The sequence below is a fragment of the Hetaerina americana genome, unplaced genomic scaffold, assembly GCF_022747635.1.
Source record: "Hetaerina americana unplaced genomic scaffold, ioHetAmer1.1.p SCAF_9, whole genome shotgun sequence".
In the NCBI taxonomy this organism is placed as follows: domain Eukaryota; kingdom Metazoa; phylum Arthropoda; class Insecta; order Odonata; family Calopterygidae; genus Hetaerina; species Hetaerina americana.
In genome coordinates, this window is record NW_027287538.1 from 24150329 (window position 1) to 24168008 (window position 17680).

Consider the following 17680-nt stretch of genomic DNA (forward strand, 5'->3'; position numbering starts at 1 on the left):
ATGTTTAAAATTACGTTTTAACATTATAATGTTTAAAATTGCCGTGACTAAGGCACTTATTATGTATTTATCATAGTGACTACTGCGTCTCCAAGGTAGAATTTATCCCCGCGGCATTTTGATCGGAAATGAACTTTTTCTCAATAAATTTTACCCTGAGTACTGCTTCATATAACCACCTAACCACTCTAAGTATGACAAAAATCTAATGGAATCTTACCCAGATACTCTCTTTTTTGTTTCAACTTATCCTGTATACTCAGGGATTTTACTCGCCCCTGCGTATTCGAAATACTTATTATGGTGTTTTAATATAAGCTAACATTAGGTGGAAAACCCGACGAATACATACTTTAATATGTACTCTAGAAAAATTAATCTTCCCATTCTCCACACAGGCATTTATTAGGGGATAAATAATATTTCACCGCGAGAATAAGTTTCAGACGTAAATAGAGATTAATTAATTATTTATAATGCAGACGAATGTCTTCATATTCGAGGCCAAACTGATATGCAAACTGCACACAGTGAATATATGCCATAACATCCCCTCTTAATTCAATTTGAGGCAATACCTTACGAAATAATACCTCCGCGTGAGTCACCATGGATTATTCAAATACTAGCTTTACGACTTCATTAATTTTTTTAAGGTTTCTATCGATAATTTGCCTTCTACTATCAATAAGTGCAATACAGTTAAACGTAGGCTAAAATCGTGCCCCTATTTGATATTACTGGAGCGTGAAACACGCGAACAGAAGGAGCTTCAAAGATTCATAATTTTTGCACACCACCCGATTGATTAGTATATAACAAAATATGGCAATAATTCCGTATCCTTAGGGAAGAACTGACTGACTAACGATTGAAGGTCGCATGATATTAATACGTTCATTAATTAAGGAGTTAATTGCAGAAATTGTTCATTACAAGAAATTTCGCAATATCATTTGCCAATCTCGGTCCAGGTAAATGATTTTTTAATTGATATTTGGTTTGCAAAATAAACTTTCTCTTTAGTTATAGCTGCGTAATTTAGGTAGTTTTTTTTATTTTCTTTGAAATCGCTAATGAATTAAACGTTCACTTACATACTAAAGTTAATCCATCATTTCCGATTCTTTGGATCGTAATACAATTACTGCCGTGCGTAATGTAAGTTTTAGAGATTTCAAAAAAATAAAAAATTCCTATTCTCGATTACGAATGTCCTACACAAAATACGCGAATGTTATAATAACTGTTTTCACCAATATTTCAGTTGATACAGCAGCCAATTGGAACTGGAGACAATAGCGTATAAGGACGTTTAATACAAGTTTCACATGTATCAGAAACATAATTTGTCATCAGAGTTGAAATTTATAATCCACGGTATAGGATGACTCTCGCATTGTGCAATTTCAAAATGATATCTGGCTTTCATTTGTTTCAATGCTCTGATGATGTGTGTGTTGTCACTACATCACACGTATACATCCTTTTAATGTAATATCTATACAAGCTTTATTTGGTATTTTTTCGTGTTTTTTATATATTTATTGACTTTTTTGTCGTTTAATATTTGATTTGAGTTTTTTTTGTTTATATGTTGCGTTAGTTTGGTTTCGGATTGGGGATAAACGCCGCATTCCACAAATTGAATAAAAATTATTCTCCAAATTAGTTGACTTAAAATATATAATCGTTGGAGAAGTTAACTTGAAAATTGATTTAAAGTAAGGTTTCGAATTTAACATTCTCGATCATACGCGATCTCATATACAATTTATTTGCCAACTGGATTTGGACGGCGACTTTGACAAACTGATTAATTACTTAATACGAGGGATGCCTGCGATTTTAAAATAGGGAATTTTTAATATTAATATCGACAGTATCAAGGATATCTCTCACTCTCTCTAGGAAAGCAATTTCCGGGAATCAGCTGAGTATAACCATTTTCCGCTGGGCAGAATGAAGAATCACGACCCTATTTCTCCTCCGAGAGGGAGGGGGAGTAACGCGTTATTCCCTCGCGTTTATCAACGCGAGACGTAAGACTTACCGGCGCGCATGACCCCAATTGGATTTACATAATTACGAAAGGGGATGTTTCTCGGAAAATAACGGTGTCCTGCTGTTGCACAGAAGTGACAGGTTTTCATTGGATTCGGCGAAGCTGAAGTAATCACGAGATGAATTTTAATTGACTAAAGAAGTAACACCTTGTCACCGTTTCTTAGAATATCCTTCCTTCCTTCGTACTGATGAGCCATTTTAGACGAGAATAAGAATTGCCGATGACGAAATACAGTTCTAATTTCAGACCGACTGCCAGAAGATCACTCTTCGGAATTCCCGAATAATTTTCCTCTTACGCAAAAAAACGGAAAAAGATACGAAACGCTCCCTTTAGAGACTTGCTTGATGTATATTTTTGTGTATATTCATTCGTTTGATTACAGTTCAATATTATTAAATTTTTTTAGACTTTCAATAGATGGCTTCAATCGTAATTATTTGTTTCTTTACAAAAAGTCTTCCATCTTGGTTGAGTTCTTCCTTATCTTGCAAGCCTCGTAAGTTTAATTATAAATGTGAACTTTAAAGTTGTGTTCACCATTTTTCTAAATAACATTAACCTAAAATAGATTTAAAATTACTTAAAGGATTCTAAAATCTGTATCCGATTAAATATTAATATTACATTTCTGAAAACAAGTTGAAAATGGAAATGTTTTAGTCGAAGCGTTTCTTAGATATTAAACATACCTTAATCGAAGATTTAAAAAAAATTGAATAAGATTCGCATGCATTTTTGTAGTAGTGAGCAGCGTATATCATACAAACGATGCCGCAATTTTAAGAACTTTGCACAACAGTGAGCCTGAAATGAAGACAAATTCGCCACCCGTGAGAACAATACGAATGATGGAAAACGGTCATTTATCTCAAGCTGTAAGAAACAATTTTGCATTGCGCAAGATTCCCAGCGCCCCGGAAACTACACAATGAATGGCTTGAATGAAAATTTAAAATGATAAATAAACATGAAATGTTTGTCTAACAGCCAAGAGACCCATTTATAAAGCCCTCCGATTTTTCAACAGTTTCAAAGACAATGTGAATGGTCACATACATAAAAATCAGGGGTCGAAATCAATCTGTCATTTTAATAACTTCCTTCAATAATTTCTCCTTAACTTATTAAAATTGACAAATAAAATGAAAATTTGCTTATTGTATATTTATTGATATTTAGATGAAAAGCAATAGTTTTAAAGACGAAAGTATTAGATTTCTAAATTATATTGAACTCAGTTTTTTACTTGATTCCTATAGTTTTCTTTTGAGGACCGTGGTAATCCAGTTTGTATTGTTGACTTCAGGCAATTTGTATAAAAATATATTCTTCCAAATATCTTTAAAACAAAACAAAACAAAATTTGGTCAGACAAATATTTTAAGTAAATGCGCGAACTTCAAGTCGTAAGAAAATTGGCCTATCAAATTTCATCCTGCAAAATTTAAAAATTGAACTTCCTCTGATGAGAAAATTAGGCTCCCTTAGTCAAAGTTTACCGAAATAATATTGAAAGAGTCTGATGATATATTAAAAGATCGGATGGACTCTCCGGATTGAGTTGAACGTTAAACATCCTCCGGTTGTTTTAAGAGATTCAAAATTCGTCTGCCAGCAGAGCTGGTGTAGTTTGAAAGCAAACGGACAGTGTTTGTGGAGAATCCACACACACAAGCACAAGTATTTGCAATTTCGGTGAAGAGACAGGGGGGGATTCAATAAATGTAGCCAGCTGACCCAAGATTGTGGCGCCTGGCGCCGGCCTATGGCCACATGAATTCAATTGCGAGGGGAGGTTACGAGAAGGATATGTATGTTTCGGATGCTTCCCGCCTGGTGGCAGCACCGGCTTTGCCGCCGTCCCTCGTAATCTAGGAGGGGGGACGAAAGGGGTGGAAGGGGAAAAATCAAAGGGGTGACAAGAGAGAAAGAGAAAATGAATGCCATTAGCACAACGAAGTTAAAATTTTCTTCTGGCCGGAATACCGTTACCCAGCAATGCTTTCCGCAGACGACATAATTTGTGAGAACTTAAATCATAGTATGATAGTATAGCGGTCGATCTCTTAAAATATAAAAGGAACACAAGTTCCACCTTTTCTTACAAAGTAAGTGATTTCAGTGATCTGAATATCGGAAAATAATATTCATCAGATACTAACGACGCGTTGCCAACTGATTCGCGAGAGTAAATGGTAATGGAATGCTAAATGAACGGCCAACACACGCAGATTGCTATAGATAATAGTACTTTGCTTGCTTGTAATAATTAGTACAGATAATGATAAGCTCGGCCAACTGAAATGTACAATTTCCTAATTCAATATTACACAATTGAGAAAGGTGTAATAAAAGAAAAAAAAGAGTATTATGTTCTAAAAATTATCAATATCCGTATCAACGTACTCAATGAAAATATAATTTTAGAATTAATGAGCACAGGAGAAAACTTTATGGGAATTTCATTTGGAAATTCCAAAAGTGCAAGCGCCAAAAAAAATAATTACTATTCCTACAAAATAATAAATCTCACCCTCTCACAGAAAAAGAGCGGTAGCTTTCCGACTTTAAAATTCCTTGTGGAGTGAGGATCGTTTAAAAATGTGTGTCACGTTGACCTGATTAAGGCTGAAGCACGAGCTCACACCTTGTGTAAAGATATAAACATTTTAATTGATAACCAGATCGAAAAATTACTTCAAACAATGAAATGTACAAATGAATCTTAGAACGAGTTCGGTTAGTTCAACAACAGTGGGTACCCAAACGAATTGCCATTTTGATTCAAGTCCATTATACCATTAATCCCTTGGCATTGCCCCTCTAGAAATTATTTAAATGAAGCTGCCCTTTGTCGGACCTAATGATGACGATCCTCAACTTTCCTAAGGCGATTCCATTAGTCATATATAGGGGAGCAGGTAGCTGGATCCAGGGGAAAAAGTGGAACATGTAAGAGGTCGAGGTCGAGCCATAGATTAATATCAAAGAATGACATCAACGGTTCCAATATCATTGTATCACAATGTCATCTACCGGTGTAGTGAATCATTGCAGCACGAAACGCTCTTGTTCGCCGATGGTTCCGCGAAGAACCCGAGGAAAATTTCGACCGGAATCGCCCCCTTACGAGTACCTTCAAGTCATCACTTTTATTTGTCGCCGAGACAGCTGGAGAAGGATAGTAAAATAGTTGAACAGATTAGTACAATACTTATTGTCTTACGAGACACACTCCGTGGATAACGGTTCAGACTTCTGCGATAAAAGATTTTTTTAATATTATTAATATCGAACATAACAACAAACTTCTGAGCCCTTGAGACATGTAAAGGATACATTTTGCTATGAGGAAACAATTAGAATGTCATATGATTAAGTTCTTATTTCTTCCCTTTCGAGTTTTGAATAATATTTCAGCAATCATTATCACACGAACTTTATGAAAATACGACATAGGTTCCGTCGAAACCAAGGTCGTATTATAATAAAGTTCTTGTGCAACTACCAAGTTACGTCTTTCATTTTGAATATACTGAATTATTAGTCTTATAATTCCTTAGCTATTGGAAGTCCGCTGCTAAAAGTTTAACTTTAATTTTAAGTTACATTGCAAATGTTTTTTCCTTGAAATGAAGAAGAGTAATAAATCCCGTTTCGGGAAAAAAGTATAAATAAAATCAAAAGGGACGTACATAAAATCAAATTCGCATATTGAAATCTTAGGTTAATGAGGGCTATATGTAACTAATATAACATTCTAATTTCAAAGAAATAAATTAAGCAGCCTAAACTCTATCTGATGGCTAAAATATCACAATGGTACAGAGAATATAAAACCTACATTGTATTTTTAATTGATTCAGTTCAAATTTGTCAATATATAGGTCATTTCCTTAGGCTATTCCTTATTGTGTCTTATCTATAGGTCAAAATCTATAGCTGTAGGTCAAAATCTATAGCTATAGGTCAAAACTCTAGGCTCTAAAGGTGACAGCACTTCCAAGAACATATTTGTCTTCCCTCAAACGGGAAACAATTTCCTATTTTCATGGCCTCGGCATCCCCAATAAGTAGTTCAATTTCAAAAATAAAATATTGGAATCAGCTTCGGCTACAGTAATTTCCCGCGGGAATAGCTTCAAGGTTCGGTATAACGGACGGGTTTCTTAGAACGCGTCTCGAAGCCAAGGAAGAATGAATTGCGAAGGCAAACTGCGGGAGGTGATGTTGTTCATCGGCGGGAAGCAATGAATGGAATTCTTCACTCAAACACGACTCGTCGATATCATTCTAGTTTTGAAATATCCACAAAAGATCAATGACATCGTTCCCCATTGTCCCTCCTGAGAAATATTTGCCGCTGACGTATATTTTGAAATAGTAAGCATATAGATATCTATTTCCTTCACAATTTTTTTTTATTTCATACGTAATAACTATGAGCATTTTTTGTAAAATATTCCTTTATTAAATCCATAAATGAAAAGAGAAAACTATGTAATAGCGATTATAATGTTAATCATTAAAAATACTGTCCTATACATCAATGCAACACAATTACCAGTTTTCAACATATACTTTTCATACCTCTCCAAACCCCAACTTCAAAGGCCTCATTTGTTCGTATTATTTTTTCAAAGACCAAGTTTAAGTAAAATAAAAATCTAACATCCCATACTAATATGACAGCTAATTTTATCTTTACGTCTACTCAAATCGTTGATATTAGTTCAGTTGTTTTTGCAACTCCTTCTTTCTTTAAATACCGCTATCCCTTCTCTGATATTCCTTCTCCGCTATCCCCTCCAGCATGTTCATATTTGAATTGAGTAGCTTTAGGCGTGATGTGGTGGAAGTCGAATATTATGTTCATATTCATCCAAAATACCACTAAAATAAGAGTCTTTTGGCACAAACCATGCTACCACAAATGTATACATCGTGTTAATGTTTTCCATTAAGTTTGCATCTCATTATTTCAACACTGTGTTTTTAAAAAAATCAATATATTCCTCGGTATAGGAGAAAATAAAGTACGTTTTTCCATATATGTACATGCATCCGTTTGTCCCTTGTGTTTATTTTTAAACGCAAATTTCCTGTGATGTCATAGAATTGTAATGGATCTGGATTGGAAACTCCCCAAGGAGAAAGGGATGGCGACCATTTTCTTCAGGAATCAGTTCGAGATTCACGATCTAGATTACTAATAGGCCATATCTGTCGTTCCAAAGTGAACTTCGAATAGCGACTCCGTCCCACATAACAGATCTTTGGGTATCGGTCACAGAACGGCTCTCCTCGGATCACTGAGCGAAGAAGCGCTCCCGTGGTGTGAATCGAACTTTTTCGATCGAAAATGAGTCCTGCGGGAAAGTTGGTTAATGGCACAAATGTGTCTCTCGTTCGCCTTTTGAGAGTCTTGTTCCAGAAAGAGAGGATTCAACCTTCGTCCGATTGGTCAGTGGGTTTACTGTGACTCCCGAAGAGTAATGAGCCTTGCAAAATATATTAGAGCCAACTGTACCAAAATGTATGCTTTTCGTGCCATTACCTTTCAAGTTTGGGTACTTGACTTTTATTTGTTCAGGAAGCACTCCCTTCCATTTGTTTCCTCCAATCTGCTCTGTTTTCGTATAATTATTTAGCCTCCGTCACATCTATTGGTTGATTCTTTTAATGATCGCTTTTTTATTGTTCTGTGTGGAAATGTAACGTGAAAATATCTGCATTCACATGTTTTAATCGAAAAAAATAATATTTATACATTGCATCAAGCATTCCATTATTTTCCTGGAGCTCCTAATAGCATTTTTATCTATAAGGTCTACGACCACATTCACCCATGACTTATTAGGTCAACACCACTATCAAACCATTTCACTCCTCTTTTCTCACATGTTAAATGATGGCAGTCTCATCGATTCTCTTAACCTGACCACGCCAGAGAAGCACACTTCTTTCATACTTTCCATTAACGGTGCATTCAATTGACATTCTATCATGACACACTCTCTCTCTCTCCTTTGTTTACCGCAAATACTCCTCCTGTAGCGAATCCACCGTATTCTGAATATAGCTTAGAATCAGCCGGGTGTACTCTTTTCGAGCTAAGGCTATTAATTAAGATTATTTGACTTAATTTAGACTGAAGAGTTTCTCGCGTTGTTATTCATAACAGTTTTCTAACAAAAATAAAAAGTAAAAGTCGCCAAATGCCAGTGGAACGTCATTAATGGCTGAATTAATTAGCAACATATATACAATTGACTGAACTCTATGAGTCAATTTTAAGATTATGATTACTTGTTAAACCGCACTTTTATTGAATAAGGAATAAAAATAATTTTAAAACAAAATATTGAATCGAAGAAACATGATAACCTCGAAAAAGGTAGTAGTAGTAGTTTTTAGGGGAGGCGACCGACTGCTGAGGTCATTTGCGCCATAGGGGATGGACAGGAAAGGATGAAGGGTGGAGAGAAACCCGGCGTCGGCATTAGCCTACTCTTTACGAAAGGCGCCAAGGGGTCCGCGGTTTAACGTCCCATCCGACGGACGGCATACTCACTCAAAGAGCTCTCCACAAAGCACCTCAAGTAGGGATCGAGATACCTCTGAAAAATATTCAACACCGCCGGGATTTGAACCCGCGCCCTCTGGGTGGGAAGCCAATACGTTAGCCCCCGCACCATCTCGATCCCCTCGAAAAAGGATTTCATGGGATCTTCAGAGAATCTTTTTTGGTCTTGAATTATATTTTTCATGCGATTTCGTTACCTTAGTTATTTCGGGCATGCCACAATAACTAGTGTAATTTTCAATCCATATGTTGACGGAATACAAAATATTGTAATTATATCCTAAACACACAGGCAATTTGACACAACACGATAGTGTTAACTGGGGACAATTAAGCACAAAGGTTAAATAAATTTGAAAAAGCTGCCTCCCTGATTAAAGATAAATGTACTAATTACCAAATGACTAATTGTAATCAAGTCATTTTCAATTTGTTTCCAAAAACTCGTTTTGTTTCTTCTTCCCCACCCAATGTTTGAATTTATTCTCGACATTCGTAAATTACTCCACGTATTAGATTAAAATATCATTAAGTATCACCAATTTTCGTTAATTTAAAGATTATACAGCTATAAATACCAATTCTTAGATGAAACCCACGGCAGATAAGCCTGAACATATGATCTCCTCCCATAAATTATTCGCTCGCAATATTTTTCTTTAGTTTAAATTTACATATTGTATTGTAAGAAGCCAACTTAGACGTGCAAGAAAATCCTTTTAACTCAAGAAATTTTACAACACGAAAAATATAGGTGCAACAAGAAAACGTCATTAATGGGACTTAAATATAGGTATACCCTTCTCATCGTTCCTTTCCTGGGTAGACAAAGTTTAGAAAACGTGTCATTTTAAGTCATTTGAGAAAACTAAATGTCATTTGCTAGTTTATTCCGTACTACCCTATCCTTGCGTACTTCTTTCGCCTTTGTCACATTCATACATGCTCTTTTTTCCCTAGTGATTCAATATTTCTTGAAGTGAGTTGCACAAGGCCTATTAAATGTTTCTCTCTGTATCATCAAGGCGAAAGTAAGTAATAGTCTCGATATTATCATCTCTTATTTTTATTCATAAATAAGCAGTATTTTATAAATTTATATCCTCTTAGGTTGAAGTGGATTCCACTTTCGTCTTATCATTACAGAGAATGAGCCGGCGACGAAAATAGATTCTCTACGATAACCACCTTTGCATGAACTGTAAGCGATTTAGAGATTATTCCTCAATTGCACCCTGTAGAGACAGAACGGTTAACGTTTAATAGATCTGAGTAGTGCAAATATATTACTATCAAGCGTAGTGACGCTTACCCGATAGTTGGCTAAGAAAGGAAAACATTTTGGAGGAATCATTATGCTGGATATATTATATTTTTACGCATAACGTACTTTCACATGTGTAGAGTAGTATACTTTTATGCATCGCCGTTTTTGCTGTCTTAGGAAAGCATTATTTTTTTATGTATTTCACAAAATGTCATCAACTTTTCTGCCGGCATTTGCATACCTTGTTAAACTTGAGAATTCCTCAAGAAGAAAATGTTTAATTGTGGATCCATTGCCCTCAAAATATCTTCAAGCATCTCATACATCACGGAGAGACGAATAAAATCATTACCTGCACTCTTGCAAAATACAAAAAATCTCTGTAGGTAGTCAAACTTAAATTCTTCTCAAAATGAAGACCATCAACTCACTTGCGCCCCTCGGCTAGCAGCGAAAGCTTCTTGAAGTTCGCGTCGCTACGAAGAGATTTCAACGCGCGGCTCTTCCGGGAAACGAAGGTTGTCCGTGAGAGGAGATGGTAGGGACGAATAGGGGAGTCTCAAAACCAGTTCCCACGTTAAGAGGAGATAGAATAGCACTTAAAATTCTTCACGTCCCTTTAAAACATTGCAGGGGATATAAATTCGGCAACAAAATGACAGAATAATGCAGTGGGCCGGGGTACGAAAATCGGGGATGAGGACGAGAAAATGGGGGATTGTGGCGGGGAGGAGAGGTCTCACCGCAGATAGCGACATCGTCGATGTGCTTTAAGATACATCTTCAGATGTAGAAGGGGGGAGTGTAGACATTCCCACGCCAAGGAGGTAGCAAATTAGAGACTTGGGGGGAAAAATCACGCCGCAGAAAGAAAAAAAATCGATGCTCCGGGTTTGAAGACACTGCCGGTAGGTAGGTGTCTTCTCTCGGGTCGACCCTTTAAATGTCAAGGCGAGGTCACCAGGTTGCGTGCCCTCTCCCCTCCGTGCCTTCTCGTGCCTCGTTCCTTTCTCTTCCCTGCCCTCAGCAACTCCCTCCGCCTCTCCAATCCTCCACCCCTCCCACGGCCGCGCTTCTCCGTATTTCACTCGTCATCGTTCCTGGAACGAATTAAGGCGCCATGTTTTCCAGCGATCGAATTTTCCTCATTCCTTTCGATTTTCGTTTCTCCGAAGGCCCTGAAAAATCGCCGACGGATGGGATTTGAACGTTGGCTTTCCTCGAATCCGATCGCAGGGTTATGAAGGGAAGGAATAATCAACTTGCGAGATGTATGGTCCGTGATTGAGAGTGAGAAATGGGAGCCATCGGCTCGAAGTGGCGACGCTTTTACGTGAATGAAGGAGTACCACTCACGCAATAAGTCTCCCTATGATTTTTGAAGCCCGCTGTCGCGCCACCTGCAACGCTCGGAAGTAACCAAAAGTCAAATTACTCTCCCACTCCCCACTTCACTTCATTGCCAGAAACAAAAGAGTTACGTCACCAGGTATTCTATAAAATATCTCTTCTGAGAAATCCTTTCATTGTTCCTGGCTATGCCTCCGCGTTTCATTAAGTCGGGTGGGGTGGGACGCATAATTTATAACATACAAGGCCATTGTGTTACGTCAAAGAATCATTTTAGTGGGGTTCAAGTCAAAATTCCTACATATTGGCTTCATAGTGTGTAAAAAGAACATTACATGATTGCTCTAAGAAGCATGCCTAATTCATATTTATGCATAGTGTCTAGGTATTCAGTGTTTTCATCAAATAGAAAAATGTAGTTCTATCAATTATTAGATTTCAAGATAAATTATCCAATAAAAAGTTTAAAATTCAGGTCCATTTTTCATTCTAATTTAATTTGCATGGTCATCATTCAACGGATTTTTAATTCGTAAAATAACATTGAGTTAAATAACCATTTTTTTAATCCCGAATATTTTATGGGCTTCATTAATTTAACCTGTAGTTTAATTATCAATTATAATAAAGTAATTCCACAGCCAGAAACCATTAAACTATATATTTCTGTGTCACCTTAGGCAGTTTGATGGTTTCCGTTAAATACTTTATGTAACCTGAATTTGGAATTAAATTAAGAGTTTTTAGCACTGAAGAAAACACATTAATTCCTGACGTACAAATATTTATACAATACCTATGTTCAAATGCTATTTGTATAAAACTTTTCCAATATCAAAATAATATTAATATAAACTCACAATGAGTATTTTAAAATTATTTTACAACTATCTATAAATAACGTTTATGCATTTAATCAGTTTAATGTAACACGCATAGGTGTGATGATGGAATGTCATATAATTATCCATATGGATGATGAGAATGGGTATGCTTGTGTATACTTATATACATATATACACACCATACACCCACACAGTAGACGAGTAAGTGTATACGTATAGGGAAAAGGGATACACACAAAAGAAAACACGAGGTTAGTGAGGAAGGGTAATAGGTGTGGATCCCAAGCAAGTTTCCTTGAACCCTAGACCTACGACTTGCCGGGTCGATGCTGTACCAATTCAGCTGCCGCAGAAACGCAATCACTACTAAAATTCGCGAGGGTTTAGGTAATTAATGGTCCCGATGCTTAATTAGTAGAGCAATCGTCCGGCAGGTCGTAGGTCCGTGGTTCAATTCCCGGTCAAGGAAACTGTTTATGCTTGGAATCTACACCCTTCCACCTTCTCCACTTACCTTCTCCTGGTCCTGTACGTAAGCTCCCATCCATTCTCCCCATATCTATATATCCATGTTAATATGTTTAAGTATTTTTTCGCCATTTGGGGGATGTTGGTGCTTGAATATACATATATATATGTACATATATAAGCACCCGTTCGTTAATACAAATGATGATAACTTGAAGACAGGACACCGAGCAGGAGAACAGAAAAAAAACACGAGCTACACTTAAACGTTTATTTTCGGGCTCATAGCTTCCAAATAAAGCTTATTTTTGCAAGTTAATTCCCATTATTTTTAATTTTTAAACATTTGGCAAAACGCTATCCAAAACCTTTCCACTTGCCATTCCTGAGAAACCATCGAGTACGGTTCCAGGGCGATGCGGAAGCGCGTGACCCGGGATGCACGTGTCACTCCCTCATGAATAATGCCGAGCGGCTAGACGCTTTCCATGATAGACTCACGCCCGGGAAGAATACGCTTCCGTTAATAAACAACTGCACCTCAGTGCTTGCGTTAAGCATTCAAGGTAATTCTTTGTAGGCTCAGCGTCCTCTTGTTTGCGCGAAAGAAACACACCTATTGCAAATTCAAAAACACGCCGACAGTTAACGATCGCCATGCTTAAATATTCCTTGATGATGAAACTCTTACTCGGTTGAAACCTCAATCACGGCCTTTAAAGCTACTTTTAAGTGTTATTTGTATAGTTTGATTTTGAGATATAAATCCTCTTCTTTATCAACCATTGATGAATAATTATATAAAAGTTAATAAAAATGCTTGGCAAGAATTTTACTGTAACTATTTGAAAACTAATAAAAAATAAATTGGAACCGGCGTTGTGGATCACAGTCAGAGTGATCACTGGAAAAGTTTGTCTATCTCATCCCTCATCCTTCGTGAAAGTCATTGATATAAAAAAAACTATCATAACAATAGAAATAAAATGAGTTTCACTTTTTTCTACATTACTTCTGATCACCATGGCCAGCCTTAATTTGCCCTTCACAAAACAACACTGACATTCCTCTCGAAATAAAAACCCAGCCACCCACACCAACGCATTTGGATGTTGGGAGGATACGTAAGGGTGGAGCTCACCTCGTGCTAAGACCTATACGGCATATAAAACTCACACCTTAGGGTCTGGGGGCTATTCCCTTTCCCTGCGCCATCTGCGGTTTCTCAGGAAGATCTGGACCAAAAAAATCTGAGTTCGGATGAAGCTGGGACAGTCGAAAGGCATCACTGGGATTAGAACCCAAAACCCTCTGTATAGTAGCTAAACGCCCTAACCACTGGTCGAGCACGACAACTTATTTATTTTAAACAACTATCAAAATATGAGCTAATGAGAAACTAAAATGATAACAAAAGAATTTTGTCAGAGTCCGCATGAAGTCCTTCTTTATCACAAGTTTAAATGGCGAGAAAGATGACCATCCGCCAGTCTAGTCATCACAAACAAATAGCACCGGAGCGCAGCACGTGCATTTAACTGTTCAAATGAAACGTGCCGATTCGGGAGAGGTCACAATTACCCCAATTTTTGCACTGCCCCATCCAATCTTCCCACCTCGTAGGGCAAACGGCCAGTTTTGCCAGTCAGCTCGAGTCCCTCTTTTATAGCCGGCGAAACCATTGGAGCCTGCATCGCAACGCGCGACGCCATCTGCGCGGATAAAAGCGACCTCGCGGGAGGAGACGAGGGGAAGAGATGTTGGGGAAGGAGGGTGAGGAGTAGGTGGTGGAATGGAGCTCTCAGGCTAGCCAACCGCACGTAAGGTGGGGAGGGAAGAAGACTATTTTAAGTGCTGCCAACACAAGAGATGTCGATTCCTCGAAATCTGCCACCTCCTTTTCGACCGTCTCAAAAGAGAGAAAGTCTCTTGGGGGAAGAGGTGAAAGAAACTGTGCCGATACGCTCATGCAAATAAGACGAGGAGATCTTGGAGAGTGATCGCGGTCTGAGAACGAGCATATTCGGGGATTCAATTCGTTTATATTTTCGAAACCTCCTTTAGCATATATCGCCTTGTGTAACATTATTTTTCGTCCTCAGGCCATTGTATCCCTTTAATGCTTATTATTCCGACAGTTATATCTCTTCCGCCGCTAAATGAAAGTGAATTTATTGTTTTTGAATTTATTCGGGGATATATCTTGTGTGCTGATCACTGGTAATCGTCACTGGTCGTCTACCGCAAACCTTGGTGCATCATATTTACCACACCGTCTGCCAATCAGAAAAATCGCCAGCAAAACATGTGTTCCACTTCTGTGAGCCTGCAATGCTTTCTAAACATCTCTCCTCACGAATGCCAAAGTAGGGCTTTATTTTTTCCATCTCGCCCAATCGTGAGAAGTTTCAAAAACAATTCCGTTCGTTATTACTTTTGTCGATGAGATCTTGATGGAGCTGCAATAGGATTTCAATGATTTCATAAAACTCACTTTTAGGGACCGTGTTCCATCTCACGCCTCTATTTCATGGGAGAATGTAAGAGAAATCTGCAATGGCTGCGGACGTATTTTTATATTACTCTGCTCTATTCTGAAAGAAGCATTACTTTTTTGGTGATTGCACATGAAAAAACATCACTATGTAAAATAGTTACTCAGGAACGAAGTAACTGTATACTTATACGTTCACAAAGAGCTCAAAAAAATATATTCACATAAATTTTGAACCTCACTTTCACGATAACATTTTAGCAATTCTGTTCCAATTTTATCTCCCTTTTATAATCGCAGTCCCTTTATCAAATACCCCATCCAAGGACCATAATAAAATAGCATTCCAAGGTGGTGGTCTTTAGTGTCATCTCTCGCTACTATGCCAACTTTTATGCCATTGCGAATTCTGTATTTTTTCTCTAGTGTGATTCGAATTTAAACCAGGAGCGTACTGCAATGTCACTCGCTTTCTTAACCCACCTTAAAGGCCACGACAAGAAATTTCTGACCCTTATAGTAATTTCCCTTTACTTTATAAGTACATCAGACTCTTTATCACTCAAATCCATGGTGACAACAACAAAATATTGTTAGCTGTAAATACTTCCTATCGATTGGGTGAAAACATCTTAATTAACAGTCGATAGATAACAAATATTTGTTCAGGTTGTCAATGTATTTATCATAATGCAATCAAAATAAATACGTAAATAATAAATAAATATTTTCGGTTACATATAAAAAATTCCTGTTATTTTTGGGTATCCCAGGTGTAAAAATGACGGTATTTAGAATAATAATGTACAATATACTGTAACTAGGGAAAACTTATGTTTGTGTGTGCGTGGGTATTTACATGTACTTTGACCCTCTTTTAATGTTGCAATACCACACAAGAATTATTCGGGGCTTAATATTATTATAATGCCTGCTCTAAACAAATGTATCGCAATGGCTGATTTGAAAAGCACCCAGAGCTCCTTGACTGCTCTATTATTAAAAATATTAATAATGAGAAATATCATTTTAACGCAAAAAATTGATTACTTCTATGGATTGTGTTATAAAACTTAACCATGCATCACAGCATTATATTTTTTAAGTTTCCACATTTTTCCGAAAGTCTTAGCTTGATAGCCGTTGCGATGACCATTATAACCCCATAGGATGGAGAAGTAAGAGAAATATCCCCTTTCAATCCATTTAATTATTTTCAACAGATTTCATTCATTAATTGTAGCTTACTGATTTAGTTCTTTCATGTTAGAGCAAAAGTACAATCTCAATGTTAGTAAATGCTTGCCGAGCAGCTAATAATCAAGTTACAGATGCACATTTAATAAGACGATCTTGGTATACTAACTACATTATTGGACCTTATAGTAACCAATTACACGTGCGAGTACGTTGCAATCGGTGAGCGCTACGGTTTCCACCAAAATAACTTGTGCACCAAAGGGTGAATAGTATTCGGCCTTGACAAAAAACCACGTCAGCATCTGAATATAAACCATGAGCCTCGGAACGTCACTTAACTTACGTCAGATAAATATGGGTCCTCCTCTTTTGACCTCTGAGCACTGTGAAATAATATATTGCAGTCAGTGTTTCACATCCTCCGAGAGTATTTTCAATTCATTTAAAAGTCCCTCCTATTAACATTACACGATGCTCCGAGGCGCATTTCGCAGTGCAACCGGGAGTACACTTTTTCGCTTACACCAGAAGTTATAAAAGAGGAATGAATAATACACGCTTACCGAATGATTTCCTTCTTAAAATTTACCATTAATATCAAATTTCTTTGCCTCCGCCTAAACTCCCCGGAAACTTCAACGGTCGATATCTAAAAATTCGCCGTCTCCAGAATAAGGAAGGCACCAACATGTACTTATTTATTTCATTCTATAAAGTTGCATGTAAACTGCAGCCTAATCAATGGGCTTAAAATATCTGCCCTATTAGCATGTATTATGATGTGCTACAAAATTTACAGAAATACAACTCTTAGGACAAGGGCCAAATACGATTTGCAGCTTTAAGATGGAGCGAACAACTACCAGGTCACCTTTTAAGTAAAAATATAAAACAATGATAAATGAATACGATTACAACACCAATTTCGGAACCATATAACATATGATATCATTCAAATTCTACCCAATATTTCGACTCAAATTGACATCCAAAATCCACATTCAGAATCCACTGACATGACTATCGACGAGACATACAATATTGAAAATGCGTATACAAATCATTGCTCGAAAAGGCCATTAAATCATTAAAACCTTATATTTTCCCAATAGTTTTCTTGTGAATAGCAGCACCAATCAATGGTAGAACAATTTCTCATCCCTTATAAAATGGCTTCTAAAGACTTCAGCATTAGGAATTTTGTCTAATGCCATTAAAACATGGAATCTAAGGGCAGCAAAGAGTAGACGACTAGAAGTTTTCGATTCATGAGATTCATAGACTTATGGCTACAAGACTAAGTGGGTAGATAAGGCAACAAACAATGATATCCTACGATGAATAGAAGAATAACAAACATTATGGTAAACGTTACAGAATGAATGAGAGATATAGCAAG